This window comes from Athene noctua, chromosome 2 (assembly GCF_965140245.1).
Source record: "Athene noctua chromosome 2, bAthNoc1.hap1.1, whole genome shotgun sequence".
NCBI classification, from domain to species: domain Eukaryota; kingdom Metazoa; phylum Chordata; class Aves; order Strigiformes; family Strigidae; genus Athene; species Athene noctua.
The window spans coordinates 40,685,973-40,703,334 of record NC_134038.1 but is presented as its reverse complement, the minus strand read 5'-3'; the positions used below and the strand labels follow the sequence as shown (position 1 = coordinate 40,703,334).

The following is a 17,362-nucleotide window of genomic DNA, read 5'->3' as shown; positions in this document are numbered from 1 at the left end:
TTAGTACTTTTCAGGTATCCTCCAGTCATAAATACCTCAGGAATAATCTTTCCTGATGAGTGTGTATCTGAACTTTAACTCATACACTAGAAAGAACAATTTGTTCAACTCATTTTTTGACTAACAAATTGTCTACAATTAGATCATTACTATCTCTATGTTATTATTCATAAATGAAATAGAAAAATCTGCCCGCAGTTTTAAGCCTGTTGTGGAGAATTTTCATCTATTCTAACAAATTAGAAAGTCAAGCTGCGCAATTAGTCCCTAGGACAATACTTTATCTTCTCCTGCTGATACTATCATGTCATTTGCCTTCCCTCACAGAGCAACATTCTGTGGTTCAAAAAAACCCTCCAGTCAAAAGGAAGATAAAGCCAAGTGACACTCATAAGGAAACGAAATTCTAGCAAGGTGTCTTTGTGCCTAGCCAAATTTTGCACTTCCAAGTCTCTAGTAAGAGGCCAGTCCAACCTTCATCCCATCTAATTCCTGACCATAGCACTGCCAGCTTGTCTGCCTACAGTTTATTTAGTTGTTGACAACAGTATGTTTCTGAACGTACCGAAGTCTGGGAGTACTAAAACTGATCTCATGATTGTGTCATTAGCCTGACATCTTGTGCTGGACAGTTTAAGGAGGCTGCTTTTCTTGTTGGTGGGTGGGCATTTAATTTCTCATTTAAAGTGACTGTTGTCTCCATCATAAGTAGAAATACAGCTCTCCCTAAAAAGTACAAATCGGGGTAACATGTACTAGACTTTTCTAACCACTGGTCGGGCTTGATGAGTTGTAAGGGTTGTGATGCGCACTCTGATTTACCAGGTTTAGAAGCAAGTCGATCATGGTTATAAAGCACATATTTAGCAAGCACTGTTGGTAGGGATTTTTTAGGGGTGGGGTTTTTTTTGGCTTTCACTGTCACTGTTGAAGTACTTTCATTAAGACTTCATTCTATTATTATTTTAAAAGAACTACCACTATCCTAATGTAAAATTTATGTAAAATGTAGTTGAAATGCAGGCAAGACCTACATACAGAAAAAGAAGAGGTGCAATATGAGTTATGCTGGAGGTCACTGAAAGTGAAAAGTCAGATTCTATTCTCATGAGATGATGTCTGAAAAAAATCAAGATTGTTTTAGTTCCTTGTTACTTCTCACAGCTAAGGCACTGTGCATGTATGGATCCTCATACAGGCAGGTTACATGGCTATCCCAGTCCTCCTTTTGAAGAAGAGATTTTGATGATATTAAGTCCTGTGTAAATCTTAAATTTATGCATTTGTGGTTTTTTTTTCTTTCTTTCAAATAGCTTTAAGCCAATTAATATATTGTCAGTTAATTTTTTTCCTCAAATTGCTGCTGCAGTGCCTTATCACTAAGTGCAGTGAACTAACATTACACAGGTGCATATGTTAATTCATCCTGTGTTGTAAGACCAACACGAGTCAAATCTACTAAATTTGGCTGCAGAGATTAATATGTTGCTATAGGATGCTCAGATCCAAATACTGCGAAGTCTGTAAATGCTGAGGGGGGTGAAATACGAGTTACATCACCACATGGCTGAAAGTACATTTTGCTCAATATAACTTTTTCTTCTGTTTGGATTTTTGTATGTATTGCATCACACAAAAGAGTTCATTATAACTCAACTAGACACCTACTCTGTTTCTCAATTATTTATTCAATGACCTAAAAGTAGCCTAAAGTTTGGACTTTAAGCAACAGTTGTTCAGATCCTAAACAACACTCGTACAGTACGGCAATTCTCATTATGCCACAGCATCACAAGGACAAATGTGTTCTTAATGCCTAAAGCATCTCTAATTAATGAGCTCTGCTCTTTTATCACAAGGCAATAGCTACTGTATGCTTTGAGCTCATACTGTACTCCTTCCTAGACCTTACTGATCTTTTCAGTTCTAACACATTAAAGAGAAGATTGCCATGTGGATGGAGAGGTGGGGAGATGTATTTAAGCCCCATCTATTTTGCCAATAACTTGATGAGTTTTGACTTCTGATCCTTATTCTTTTAATGTGAACAGCTTTTCCCCTTCACAGCATATTTCTCCCCTCTGTTCTCTTCATCTGTGAAGTTATACTTCTCTGTGTGTCGTGCTGATCTTATAATTATCCTGTGATGGTAGACAAAATTTAATTGTGGCTTAAGTTAACCAGAGACTGATCCTTTGGCATTTTGTATAACAGTTTAGAAGTATGAGAGTTTAATGGCAAAGTCAAGAAATCCGTGTTGCAATCACGAAGCAGGTAAAACATGTAAAACATGGCCACTACAATCCTTAGTATGCAGTATGTTTGCTACTGACCACTGCATTTAAAGAGCTCTAATAAACACGGCAATTACAGCTGAAGTGCATGTGTTACAGTGAACATAGCCTGGGTGTCCAGTAAAGGCCATACTTTTTTTTTTTTTTAATGCTTTTTTTAATGGTTGGGTTTTGCTCAGAGGGTGTAGTTACTTCATCTCCAGACAGGACTTTTTATTTTAGGGTGCTCCTAGGGAACCACTGCTTACTTCCACCTTATCCAACACCAGAGCTATGTACTGCAGTTTGCGTACATGCATGCTCATATCCATACAGAAATTCCCCCAGCTAGTCCTCTGGGTTCAAATGGAACAACTTCTCCAACAGCATCCACAAATATTCCAAAACTTTCAGACCAGCATAAGGCCTGATCTCACCTGTCATTGCTTTGATGAAAACAAAGCTAGAAAGCCACTGACTACCAAGACCCAGCTGAGTGGCTTTACAGCACAAATCAGCAAGCTGGATTCAAATATCAGTTTTGCACTCCAGGGTAACTAGTACTGCCTTACATAAAGGCTAACTTGCCCCAAGGCCATCTCAAGGTACTGAAAGAAGTAAGGTGAATGCTTATATCCTGGCCATATTCTTTTCTTCTTTGATAATTCTGTAATATGCAATTGTACTCACATAGGCGAGGACAGTGACTCTTAAAAAAGCCCTATGCCTACCTTGTGACAATGATGAATCACTGCAGGAATGAACTTCAGAGTTCAACAGGGCTTTGACTCAAATTTCACAATCATTGCAGCAAACAGCAGTAACAGCAGGGAACAACCAAGATCAGCAAACAGGCATTTGTCCCCAGATTTTCTCTGGTAATAGCCAGACAGAAGTTACAACCAACAATGTCCATTAGAAGATCCATTAAAGTTCTTTACTTCTTTTTTTTTTTTTTTTTTTTTTTTTTAAATTATCTTCAGTTTGTCATCATCCAGTGAAAACTGGAAACTGATATTTCTGAGAGGTGAGGGAAAAGAAAGGAAATCAATGATACTTGACTTAACACCTTAATCAGATACTGGTACTGATAAAATTATTCTGAAAAAAATTCTTCAGATAAGGGAAAATTTTATAAGCTTCTCTTAGAAAATTGTTTAAGGTACATTTGTCCAGAATAGCTCTGATGCTGAGATCAACTCAGACAATCAAGATAAGTTTGTTTGGACATATTGGAGGTTATCCCACTTCAAAATCTGGAGTGACAATAGGAAAAAATCAGCCTGCTTAGAATTATATGAAGCTTTTTGATCATTAATACGAGCAATATTTTTAAATATGTTAAATTATTTTTGGAAATTCCCTCCTACTGTAAATATGTGGGATCAAGAAACTTAATGTTGGTTAAATTATAGCAACAGATTACTTGTCTCTTAACACTATCTTATACAATCAGGTATTTTTCATGTTGTGCTTCAGAAGGAAGAGATAAAATATAAAATAGGCTCAAAAGGCAGACTAGAATATAGACCTTGAAGGAAAAAAGTTTACTTCATTATTATGGCAAATACATAATTTGTTGTTTGTTTTTCCAAATCTTAGTGAAAAATATGAACTTTTAGAGCCAATAAAAGTTTTCCAATGAAAAATTTATTTTTTCTGGAACAATGCCATGTTTTCAGAATGGAAGTATTACAGTGAAATATTTTTCCAAACTTCTCTGGAAAAAATCTGAAAATACGTTTTTTCCAAAAACTTTCATCTGGAAAATCAAAATACTTAATACTCCATTTCACTATGAGTGGTAAGAAGCAATTAATTTCATTCTTAATTGTTATAATTTCTTGCTTTTTCAAAGTTGAAATCAAGCTGAGACAATGGAACAGTAGTTCTGATCAGCATGACCTGACTTAATGGGTATGATCAAATCTTTGTCATGGTCAAACTGGTGATCTGAACAGAGCCTGGGCAGACCTCATGCATCTGGAGACTTTATCAAACTCTCTGCCCTGCAGGCTTCATCTGTCCTTCACTGGCCTGGACCCTGGAGCAAGGAACTGACTCCTCTCTTTTCTTAAACACATTTGTACTCTGAAACCCAAGGTAGATGTGATCTCTTTGACTTAGTACTTCCAATTGAACTCTTTATGAGTCATGTGAAGGATGCAGACTAGAAGATGCCTTGCATAGTAAGTATAAGATACAAATAATGTTTCCATAGTTTCTGAAAATAATACTGCTGTTACTTGAAAATTTAGAGTGAGTGAGAATCCACATCATAACAAACTAAAGAACATTCTAAAAAGGCTTCTTCTAGCTCAGGCGTTCTGCAGAAATCTGTAGTGTAGGCAGAAGTCTGTCTATGCTATAAATATCCTATGATGCTGTTATATCTCATCAGGTATTTATAACAGGTCATATTAAACAGAAAACAGAGAACTCTCTGTCATTGACTACTGAAGACAGAACAGATCAAATCCTCAGTAACAGAAACTAGGCAAGTAAAACCATATATCAGCACATGCATACACTGTCTTGGACAAAGTTAAAAAACCTTAGCACCTCATGTAAAAAACCCCTCAGTGTAGACTCTGTTTATCTCTGGGAGACTAAATGCAGACTCAGAAGTCACTCATTCATTTGTTCAGATTCTCCTCAATCTTCTGGGTTCAAAATCTGAAAGACAAAAATCAGCAGAGAACTGAGATCAGTTGCTGGAGTAGTATAACTGGCTGGTGCTCTGTGTACCTCTGCAGAATAATACTGATCTATGGCAGCTGAGAAACAGATCCTTCTTTCCTGTCCCCTCTTAGAAAGAAACCTACTTGAAGACAGACTGTTTTTTCTTTATGTCCAGAATTTAAAGCCTTGTAAAAAATTAAGGAAATATTTAGATTTTGGATTTTGTGCAAAAGCCTTGTTGTTATCTTTCCAAGGATAGGGAAATTGAAGAAAAGGGGATATTCTAGGCTGGGTCCTTGAGAATGGATAACCATTTCTTCAGTAGTGGCCTACCAGAGGACAGGCAATTTCCTCAGAATATAAAAGCAGTATGTTCCTGTGTCATAATCATAATGTGTTGATACGTCTGAAAGACAGGTTGTAGCTAATTCAAGCTTACATTCATAGAGGCAAGATTAGCTATATAAATATGGGTTTACCTACAGAGAGGGACAAATCTGGTTTGTGAAGAAAATAGAGAACTCCTCCCAGTAAGATTGTTTTAACTGTTTCTGAAAAGAGAGTTCCAAGATCTGATGACATTCAGAATCTGGAAAATGGCTACAGATGAGAATTTAGCAGATGCTATAAGACGCAAAGTGTCCCAAACATCTAGAAAAAAAACCTTCCTCGGTTTGTATGAAATGTCAGTCTGTATATTTACACAGATACTTAGATGAAACTGTTTCCAATATATGCATATCAAAAGTATACCTTTTTTTTCCATTAAATGCTGTCTCAAAAGTTCCCAAATCTGTTCTCCAGCTATTTTTTTCCTCAATATTAGAATGAGCTTCATTTTAGAGACTTTGTCAAACTGCTGAACATGAAGTCACTACTAATGATGAACACTTAGTATCCATTGAAACAAGGTCAGTTTTAATCATTCCAGAAATGCTCACGCTATCTGTCTCCAGCAGCTGTTGTGATATACAGTGTGAGTACTCTCTGAGATGTCTGTGAGGGTGTCTTTGAAATTTTAGGAGACAAGAAAAGGAATTGGCTCATTATATATTCAAAAGAAAGGTAGATAAACAGACTTCGCTCTCTGCAAGAGAAGGCCTATGCTCATTGTGTGCCTATCGTATCTAGGAATTTGAATGGAACAAGGGAAAGGAAAAGCATAGGAGGCTGTAGGCGCACATTGGTCATCTGAAAATTGGACTTAACTGCTTGGTAAAATTGATCATCCCAGCCATGTTTGCCAGTTGGAGGCTTTGGGACTTTTGGCTGTGAGTAAACGATAAGCTGCAATGTGGACAGCCTGAAAGGCTGGATATGTTAAGTGGAAAGTCTTTTTTTTAATGCCAGTTATTACATTTTAGTGAAGTTCTCATTGAGTTGCTGATATGAGTTAGACAGGAAGCAAATACTCTTTCAGCCTCAGCAAGGAAACAGGAAAGTTTACTGCAGTAAGTCTGCTTAGAATATTGAAAGCAGCTGCTTCTTACTAGTAGCCAGTAATAAAGCAGCTAGAGCTAACACCAGTCCTGCTCAAACCTTCCCACCAACGTATGCATAAGTAGCTGATGTTGTATCTGGAGCCTTTCTTCCTCTCGTAAAATGTGAAGGTGACCAATTGTACTTGCATTAAGGTACATTGTCCCTGTCCTCAGCAATTTCATAGAGCTTCAGAATTGATGCATCTGTAATAACAGTTTAACGTCGTTTATAGTCCCCAAAACTTTCTCCTTTTTAGCACAGAAATGGAATGAAAGCTTCCTGAAGAGTGTTTACTACAGATACCTTCTTGCTACAAGATCTATATAAAGCAATTATGCAAAAATATAAAAGGGATTGTATATACAAGGCTAGACCAGAAAGATACAGGAGTAGTGACGTTTCAGTGAGAGCTATGTGCCAACAGAGATGGAATGGGTATTATTTCGTTTGGGCTATGGAGTGGCAATGGAGGTATATGTGGGTAGGGAGAGGTGTAACAATATGGCTGTACACTGCAACATGTGGCATGGATTATCCCCTGAGCACAGGTAGATAAGGACTTTGCTTTCTTTAGGAAATAATTCATGCTGGGCCCTCCCTAACAACTGCAGGACTGAAATTCATGTCCCCTGGGAAAACAGCTGTGGCAGTGTAAGATCAGTTGTTCCCTTACACCCCGGCTCACAGTCCCCTTTTTAGCACATGCCTTCAAGGATGTGCTGCATCCGTGGAACTGGCCATGGGTCTCTGGCTGATGCTGTGCAAGAGCCAGAAGCTGGGCTCACACATATGCAGGAGATGTCTCTTGCCAGGACTCTGTGTTCACACTGTCCACTCTGCTGCTCTAGGCAAGGTAATAATTTTTGGTGCAAATTTTTTACAAAAATGCTTCAGATAGTAACATTTTAAAAATATGGAGAAAGGCAATGATTTTGAGAAATGTTTGTCTGCTAATTGTTTGACTCCTATTACGTGCAAAAACCCAGGACTTTTCTACCACACATAACGATTGTCTTTAAAGCCCTGTCTATTTTTATTATCTCCTCCTAAACGAGGGAACATATATATTCCTCAATACTTTTTTCTACATATTTGTACAGTCAAAATGTGTATGGTCAATATGGTCAAAAGAGACTACAATATTTTCAGTAAGTTTGAGGTGAAGTCCCAGCTGATGCGAATGGGACATTTGCCATTGACTTGATGGAGGCTGTAATTCCACCCTATTACACCATGGCAGGAAGTGATTTTCCACTTCATAAGAGTTTTCCAGGTTTGCAGAAAATATCCCCCAACATCTGAGCACTTTTTGGAAATTTTGCACATCAGTTAGAACTTTTTGTCAAATTACAATCTTGAAGCACCCTGTTTTGTTCTCAAGCATTTTTATGTCTTTTCTTAACTGTGTAGAGCTTAACACTTGAAACAAATATTCCTGAATAGCAGGGGTTTCTTGATGCAAAAATGTCAACCTGAAACATATCAAACATCACAAACTTTCAAGGAGAGATGAAAACATCAAGTGAAAAACTCATCCTACTTCCTTCTCCCTTCTTCTTGCCCCCTACTAAGCTTTGATTTTGACAAATGGACATCTTCTGAGGAAAAAAGAATTTCAATGAAAATTCCTCCAGTAGCTGTACTGCCCTATAATTCAAACCTTCCTATGATTCTTTCAGGATATGTTTTGCATCCCTTTCCCGTAGACACATATGAATGTGAATTCTGCTTTTCACTGTGAGCACACTCCCACTGTTTCAAACTGTTTACAGTAGAACCAGTGTAAGAAAAATAATTTCCATTTCATAGGGGACTTTCTGATCAACTCCAATCTACATTCAATGAAAATGCAGCTAAGAAAAAGTGCAGCTAACACAAATACAATTACAATGCAAATATTCTTCAAAAAGCAGATACATTTAGAATGTCATCAAATTGACATTTTTTCAGAAGAAAGGCAGAAGCATGAATATATGTGATGAGCAAAACAGTAGATTGCTCTTTAAGAATTACAGAGGATAACAGCAGAACTTTCAATAAACTGAAAATAGAATTCAAGCTTGCCTAGGCTTATAGGGTAATATAAATCTTATTCTTCTATTTTCCAACATAATTTAGAAGCAACTTTGAATTAGTATAAGTGTGCTCAGTAGCATGAGTGCTCAACATCTGGAGGAGATGGTTTCTGGTGAGTTGGTGGAAATGCTCATTGTAAAAGGACATCTGCAGTAGTTACAACGGGTCCTACTCGAACCTCCGTGTGAAGTCTCATGAAGAGTCCCCCTGGCAATCCTAACTTTATTTGGCATCATTTACAAGTACAGAGAACCTGAATTTAAAAGTTTCTCAGGAAATAACATGTCCTCAGTATAGCACAGATAACATTAACCTCCTTGTGATGGTTCTTTCCTTTATCATATTATTTGATAACATTTATCAAACTTATTGCTAAGGGTAAGAAAAGCTGTGAGGGCACAGTCCTAAAGAGATAGATTCCTGAATCTGTACTGTAACTGAAATTAATGAATTGGTACAGATAAAGTACCTTATTTAATCAGTGTGAGTGGGCTTTCTGCTAACATTGGAGACAATATCTACTACTCAATCTCTCTGAACAAAAAAGTTAATCATTTGTCTATGCAAAAAAAATAACCTTTTGCATTTGCAGATAAATTTGAAGCATTTTATATCAAAAAGAAAACTTTTGCACTCAATCAAAATCAACCAGGTAAACCTCAGTTGCTGTTGCTGGCCACTGTCTTTGCTTAAGCTGAGTCAATGATCACTGCAGCATGGAGACTGACTCATTCAGCATCATGTGTAGAAGAGCCACTTAGAACTGGACTCACAAAGGACTAAAGAAGCAGAAAAGCTGCAGTTCTGGTCAGATACTGTGTCAGAATCTCTGCAATTAAGCTTTTCTATGGAAAGCCAATATTTTCTGGAAGAAGCCCACAACTTTTCTCACAGAAATAAATAAATAGTTTGGCCAGAAGAGCTGCCTCTTATTGAAACTGAGAGAAATTTGGATTCTCTGCAAGATTCTAGCTTATGTTTATAGTGTATCAGTCCACATATTCCCACTCAGTCTTTGCCAGGGATATGTGAGTTCAAAGGGTCTTCTGGTCATCTAATAACAGTGTCTGCTCATAGCAGAGTGACTGCAAATACTAGATCAGTTCAACTGCAGCCATCAAATCAGCCAGCCATTTTCTAGCTTTTTCCACTCCCCAATGTCCCTCCTCTTTCTCTACCTTAGATAGTGTTTTCTCCTCTAAATATTAAGAGATAAATAAAGCTGTGAGGTAAACCAGGTGTGCAAGGTGTGCATTTTGTGGTGCTGAGCTCACATGGCTAACAGTGTTGTGTATTCAAACACACAAAATATACTTAACTATTCCAGAAATTTCCCTCCACCAATTCGTTATACATGCCTGAGTGAATGTTAATGGGGTCACAGCTCTTTGAACTGCTGCTGACAGAACAATAAAGAGTTCCTGTGGTTTTCAAGAAACAGCACAGTATAATTTTGCTTGCTTTGCAAGGGCATTTCTTAATGATATCATTATACCCTCTAAACTCCTAGTCTACTCTCCGAAACTCAGAACACTTCAAATGACAAGTTACCTTCTCTTCTCCCTGGGAGAATTGAATCTCAATTATAATTTATAATGTGTTACTTACTCAGTGAATATTCTTTTCCTGGGCCTCTGAGAGGTGCCAGCTACAGTATTTTAATGAAGCACCCCTGTTTTGTAGCCTCTCTCCTCTAAAACTGGAACAGCGTTTAAAGGGCTAGACCTCTTATCCAGTTTGTTGAGTAAGGAAGGCAAATAAATTCCATTTGAACTGGCTTAAAAGAAATTGAAAATAGCTTAGACTTCTCAGTTCCAGAGGTTACTTATGGCTGAACAGCATTGCCTGAGAATGAATAACCTTACTAGCAAATTCCTGCCATGTCTGATAAAATCCATTCAAATGTTTGAAGTATTTTACTTTGACTGCTTACACCATTTTGATATTGTTTGTTTTGCAAAGATATTCTAGGCAAATAAGATCAGGACAGTTTGTTAAACTAACAAAATAAGTGAATGTTACTATTAACTTGAGTAAATTTATTTGGTGTCTAACTCTAAGGATTCCCCAGGTTTGAGTGTATATAGGGGGAAAAAAGGAAAAAAAGGAACACTTTTTAGTGGTGCATTCTTTTTCTTTGAAGTTGATGCAGAAAGTATATTTGTAGGATTCCAGTTTTAGACAAAAAAAAAAAAAAAAATCAGGAAATAACCTTGCATGCTTATAGGAGGTCTTGTAACATAGCGGTCTGAAATTTTTTTTTTTTAATTAATACTTTACATAGTACAAATTCTGTAATAATATTAGAACATGATTTTCAGAAATTTGCTTTAAACAGCGGAGTGCTTTGTTGCACATTGTTGAAAATAAATACCTGAGTTAAATGTACTTCCATGCAGTTAGTTGTCAGGCTGCAGTTTTCCCTCAGCAGCAATATTTCATACTGACTCTCCTTAAATTGCCTGGACATGTCAGCAAGTATCCATGACACTCACATGAACAGGGGCAAGTGATCAAGGATTTCAGCACAGTGAATCCCCAAATATGTCACTAACACTACTAACATGACTGTGGTAACTACAGGCAAAATGTCTCCCTCGTTTTGTATATTTGGGAGGTTGTGACCAAGCTCAGAGAGCAACTTCATGCCACCTCTTCCCAGACCCTGGAGGCTGTGTTTTTAAGGCAGACATCTTTGAATCTAGGCTGGTTGGCACAATAAAAGAAGATGTGGAATAACTCTTGGCAGGAACATCTCACTAAAGATGAAGCATCTGTTGATTTTTGTGTATATTGCATCTTTTTGAGAAAGCTACCACCTCAGAAGGAACAGCTCTGGTAGATGTGACACAGGTGAAGATTTTGAACCCATCTGATTTCTTTGCCATTCAACTGTTGTCATATGTGAAGCAGATCTTGCAGCCGTTAAAGGTTTCAAAATACTGTTTGTACATGCTAAATGCAGCAAAACACAAACTTTAAAATTATTTATCTTTTTCTTTTTATCTTTTTCTTTTTATCTACCTTTCTGCCCATTCAGTCATGAGCTCACTTTTCCCCCCGCATGTCTCCAGTCACTAATGCACAGCAGAGCTTTACAAGCTGAAGTATTGTTACACTGCCATGACGGGAGATTTTATGAAGCAGAACAGCGAGTGCCATATCTTTTTTTTCTGTTTTTTCAGAATCAGAGTTATGTAAATGAGCTCAGCAGCAACACATCAAACATTGATAAGCTTCCTGTCAGGAGGTAGTACTGGAAGGATATTTGCAGTAGTTTGCTTTGCTAAATACATCAGAAAACATGCCATTTCACTTTTTATTTCGTTGCCACATCTCCCATGTTCTTGGTGTTCTGCTCTTTCTCAGATAATTTCTGCCTGAACTTCAAGGTACTGTCTCTTCAGAGATTTTCTATCTACAGTAAACAAAGCTCAGATGATATTTAATACTTTTACTATCTTTAAAAGCTTTTAAAGAGTCGTAACATGTGGAGGGGTAGAAAGGATGGTCATTTTTTCATACTATATACTTTTCCAGGACTTGTGTACTATAGCACATGTTGAAACGCTATAGGAATGCAATAGAAGTGGTATTGCAAAAAACCCATTCATTTTCGCCCCGCAGCAAAAGATAAAATAAAAATGGGAACAAAACAAATAAAACTGAAGTTGGCCTTTAAGATACAACACTTCTGTGTGTTTCTATATTCTGGGGGTGCAGGCAGGAGAGCAATAAACAAATTGGGGCTTGTGAAACCATAGCATTTCCAAGTGGAGTGTGTCCCCCACAAGAAGTCCAGTTGTGGATGGTGTGTTTAAAATCTAGATGCAGCAGAAGCAAAGCTTTGAACCAGAATTCACAACAAAACCCCTGTCTGTGGGTTAAATTTTAACAGTGGGGATGGAATAACTGACATCTGGGAACTACTGCTCTGAAAAGCTAAAGGACCACAGGGCTGATAACTTGCTACTGCCACTAGTGGCACCTGTTACTAGTCACTAGCACAAGCAAATGAAGCTGCTAGGAACCAGGTTTGGAACAAACCAAAAGAGCCAGCTCTTGTTGCAGTGCGTTGTACACCTGAAAGTTCTTGTCTCAAATGATATGTGGATGTTACATGGTATCAAGAGACACTGGACAGGTTAATGTGAGAGAAATCCAGTGAGGGTGTCTAAGGAGACTGGAATCACATCCAACTTTAAAAGCTGAGAATAACTGAAGGCTGAGAGCGTGTTGGGTAAAGACACATTTACCTGTTCCTCCTCTTCCCTCAGCAGCTGTGTAGGGCAGCTGGTCTAGAGAGAGGATACAGGGCCAAATAAGTCCTTGGTCTGGTTTGCATGCCTGCCTCTTGCTTCAGAAGCAGCAAAATTTGCATCTGTCCTCAGTCATTCCTTCAAGTACTGTCTAGTCATGGTAAAAGTTATAAAACATTAGTTTCCAAGAGTCCGAAGACCCTAAGCAGAAATGCTCCTAAATTTTCTCCTGGGATGCAGCCAATGTCAGGATGGTGGACTGTGGTGGTGGCTCAGGGGCAGCCTTTGGCAAGACTTGGCTCTCCTCTTGTCAGTGCAACTCAGTGGCGTCAGGACATGCATTACTGGTCTATACTGAAATAAATAAAAACATATTAGTATTGACCCTTATGAATAGTGATCAAGCCCATCATAGAGAAACTACAGTTTGCTTGGGCAGTTGCTCTGTCAGTGATGTTACTGGCACAGCAGTGTATACCTTTTTCCTCAAACATCAGTTTATTTCCAATTTCTAGAATGAGGGAGGGATTGACAAATACGATCTTTTGGGTTTATTAAGTAAGTAAAGATCTGTTTCTGTTCAATATGCTTAAAACAAGCAAACACCCAAGCACCATCTCTCTCTGATCACCCCCAAAAGAGGGAAAAAACACATCCCGGAGTGAAATAAAAATGTTCAAGACAATGCTATGTAAGCTAACAGGAAATCATTAGATATATACTGCCCACCCCCTCTGAGATACATGTTTCATTTTGAAACAGATCTGTACTTGGAGGCATCAGTAATTATTTCCATTTATTTTCTGCTTCAGTGATATGTAAAGCTGCAGTTTTGATATGGCTTGCCAAATGCCTCCATTGATTTACATAAAAGGTTCACAGGAGGCAGAAATATTTGCCTGAAGGATAAAAATAAACATATTCAAGCAAATGAAATGCTAGTAAAAATGTAGTAAATTCCAAAATTTAGTGGAAAGCTGATTGTATTTCTCCTTGTGCTTATCTAAGCATGACCACAGCAGAGCTTGGTGAATCAAAAGCAGAGAGCATTCAGTCATTGCCACTGATCCATCACCTGCTCCTAAACGGCACTGTTGGCATCCTGGTAGCCTCTTTTGCAGAGGACAGCATGAAGGGCTGGTGGATTGCTTGTCAAGCCAGGGTGGGTGGGGGCAGGAGCTGCTGAGCTGAAGGTCTATTTGTCCTCTCTTAATGCTGGTGTGAGCATTGCTGATGCAAAGGGCAGAGAGGGAGAAACTGCAGAGCGTTTTTCTTCACCCTCTACAGCAAACACCCACACTCCCTGTCCTGGAGACAGATGAAGTGACCATGATCACGAGATGAAAGCTGGACTGTGACACTATTACTCCAGTGTCCCATGAAACACCCAAAGCACAGGAAGAGCAAAAGCCCCTTGAATTCCCCAGCTGTGCTCTGGCAGAAAACCACTCAGTCTTTTCCATTGGTTTCCAGCTTCTTTGCATCAGGTCTGCACAAACCACAGGACTCAAAAGGGAGATAGTTTCACCCAAAACCCTGTTGCTGCCACTGTGCTCCACCTGGCTCTCTTTGAGGAGCTCATGGAAACCTCACAGCACGTCCTCTCCTCCAGGTGAGCAAGAGACTATCAGTCAGGGTAGCTGCTCCATACTACTGTTACAGCCTCCCTTTGGAAACATCAAAAAACCCCACACCCTTCCTCTATCTCCTTAGTGTCATGTTGGCCGTTTGGTTTGTTGTTGTTGTTGTTGTTGTTGTTGTGTTTTTTTGGTGTTGGTTTTTTTTTTTTTTTAATAGAGCTATAAGTACAGAGAGAAAATTTTAAGACTCTTCTTTGCATATGCAGTCTAGGTTTTTAGTCTCTGAGGTGCATTCAGTTGATGTCTTCAAGACTGTGTCTGCTGCCATGAAGGCTGGAACCATTTTCTTCCCTTTCTAATGAAAAGCTTTAATGTAATATCACAGGAACAGCAGCTCAGGCTTTCAGAAAATTTTTTAAATCACAAGATTGTTTGCCACTGCTGCTTAAATAGGAGGTTTACATATGCTCTCACTCAGCTGCTGCTGCTGACCTTACATCAGAGAGTGCTGCGTTGGATACGGTTATGATGGCAATGAGATGGTTAGGTTGGATGGAGGAGACATGGATGGAGAGGTACAATCTCTCTGAGCCAAATAACACACAGCATCTGTTGCATTAAGCAAGGTTTTGTAAGCACTTCAAACACTTCCCTTCTCACCAAGTCCACATCTAAGCGTTTTCCATAGAAATGGTGTTTATTTTCAGTTAAAATGGTTCATTGCTAAAGACCTCCTCCTTTAGATGCAGTCGGAATAATTCTTTGTTCAGAGATGCTCATTGCTTACTTTTGCACAGTGACAATGTGGGGTGTTTTTTTGCTCAGAGTGAAGAGTTGATGTTTAAGAAAAATTCTTCCTCTTCAAATCAGAGTAACAAGGCTTACTTTGAGGATGAAGTGCTGTGTTGCTATTTGCTCACACTAGCACAGCAGAATCAGGAAAGAAAGGAGATAGCAAGCTTGATTTTACTGCCACTTCCACACTCCCTGGACTCCCATGAAGTGGTGATGAGTGAGAACGGAAGAGTCTGGTGTTATTGCTGATTCCAGGCTTTAGCTGGAAAAAAAAACCCCTCAGCTTATCCCTTGCAAAATGGGTACAGTTTGATTTGAAGAACATAAATTCAGAACATTGTTTCAGTGATAGCAGAGAGCCCTTAATCTAGCTGTTGAAAGACAAGTTCAGGCCAGAAAACAGGTCTCTACTTAGTAATGTGTGCTATCAACCACTACAGCATCTTATTTAGGAGTGCAGTAGATTCTCCACCATCTGAGCTATGCTAGTGAAGGCTTGAAGGCTTCCTTGAAGATGTGGGCTATCCCTAGCTGGATTTACTGGGCAGTTTGCAGCAATTGCTGAAAATTTAGTGGCTTTTGCTAAGCAATAGTCCAGACCAGGTTTCCACCTTGCTTCATTCTATCCTTTAAAGCTCTGTATGACTTAAAAACAAGGACTCCTACCTGCCCAGTTCCTCCCAGTAGCTTTTCAAACCCACAGCATACCTTTACTGCTGTAAGCTTCCTTGTACCCTGGTTTTTGTTCACCTTTTTAACACTGACAGCAGCATGAGGCTGAGGGGCAAACATGTCATTTACAAGGAAGTATATATGTTCCTGTACTGGAACAAGGAGTTTTCAAACAGGAAAAGGTCTAAATGAGGTACCTAGCAGGGCTTTGTTATCCAGATTGTCCTTGTGCCTCCTCATCCATCTATTCTATCATAAAAGGAGGGTGTTGAGCTATAGCTGCATTTCCAACATGCCTTGCAGGAATTAGTGCACTATAAATGGAGGAGAATGAAGTGTCTTTTTCAAAGGTGAAAACAGGACTAATAAAGTGATTAATGAAATAACTTCCCCCGTTTTGATTGCAATGAGAAATATCAATGGGAAAAAAACAAAAACAAAAACAAAAAACAAATGGTTCAATGAGAATGAAGCAAATAACACTCCCCCCTCCATGAGAAAGGAAGGACCGATCAACACCATAGAGGTAAACACCCCTGGTGCCAGTGGAAAGGAAAAAGAATTTGTTAAAATTTGGTGGAAAGTGACTGTGTGTCTTTAAGGATTGCTAGTGAGTTTGTTTTGTACTCTGCCTTATATTTAACCCATGATGATTTTAAAGACTCCTGCAAAACAAGATAAATTTTTGCTGATGCAGCAGTCTGGCAGCAGGCAGCTGGGCTTCAGGGCACTCAGTCAATGGTACTGCAATTATTTAAAGGAAGATCAAGTAACCTCTAATTCTTTGGATCTTAGTCCCCTTTCACCTCTTCCACCTTCCTTTCAAATACAGGGCTAAAGAGAGGGAGATAAAGGTAAAAACGTTCTCTTTGGGTTTAATCTCTCTACTAAACAGAGGTAAGGTGAAAATAAAAAAAAAAAGAGGAAAAAATTTACATAGGCATTTTCTCCAGTTCTATTTTCCAAATCCTATAAAAAAGGAAGTTCCACATCTAATTGCAGAGTAAAGGTATGGAAATAAAGGGTCTAAATACATCTGGTTTTCCTGAAATAGCTTTTTTTTTGTTGTTCTTTGCATCCTTTTAAAGTACATTTCTGGGAAACAAATGTATCTAGGTTTTAGAAATCCCTGCAAGAGATAGAAGCTGGATTTTTCCCTCTGGGGGGGGTGCTGAAGGAGGAGGTGTTGTGGTGGAGGAAGGTGGGCTCAGCCAGTCATGGCAGCTCATTGCAGTGGGTGCAGATGTTGGCAGATGGCTCAAGCAAAATTGATGGGTCCAGAGATGTAGAGTTGAGCAGCCATGACTTCTGGGAGATCAGAGCTGGGGGTCCTGGCCATGAAGCAGTGAGGGGTGGCAGCAGAGAGCATGGGAAGTTGGAGGGTTTGGGCAGAAGGAGGTTTAGGGCAGGAGGTTGGAAGAACTGAGATTTGGAGTTGGGTGATGCTTTGGATGGTTTTTGGGGCCAAAGAGGGTGAGTGGTCTGGTATGTTCTGTGAAATTTTGGGAAGCTGTGGTCTGAGATTAATATGTAGAATTTGCAA

The 17,362-nt window shown here is 38.9% G+C and overlaps 1 protein-coding gene across 3 annotated transcripts in view; it reads left to right on the top strand.

Moving 5' to 3' along the window:
• CLVS1 (clavesin 1) overlaps positions 1 to 17,362 on the top strand; it is a 110,343-nt gene that overhangs the window by 40,460 nt on the left and 52,521 nt on the right. The gene's annotated exons all lie outside the window — the stretch shown is intronic.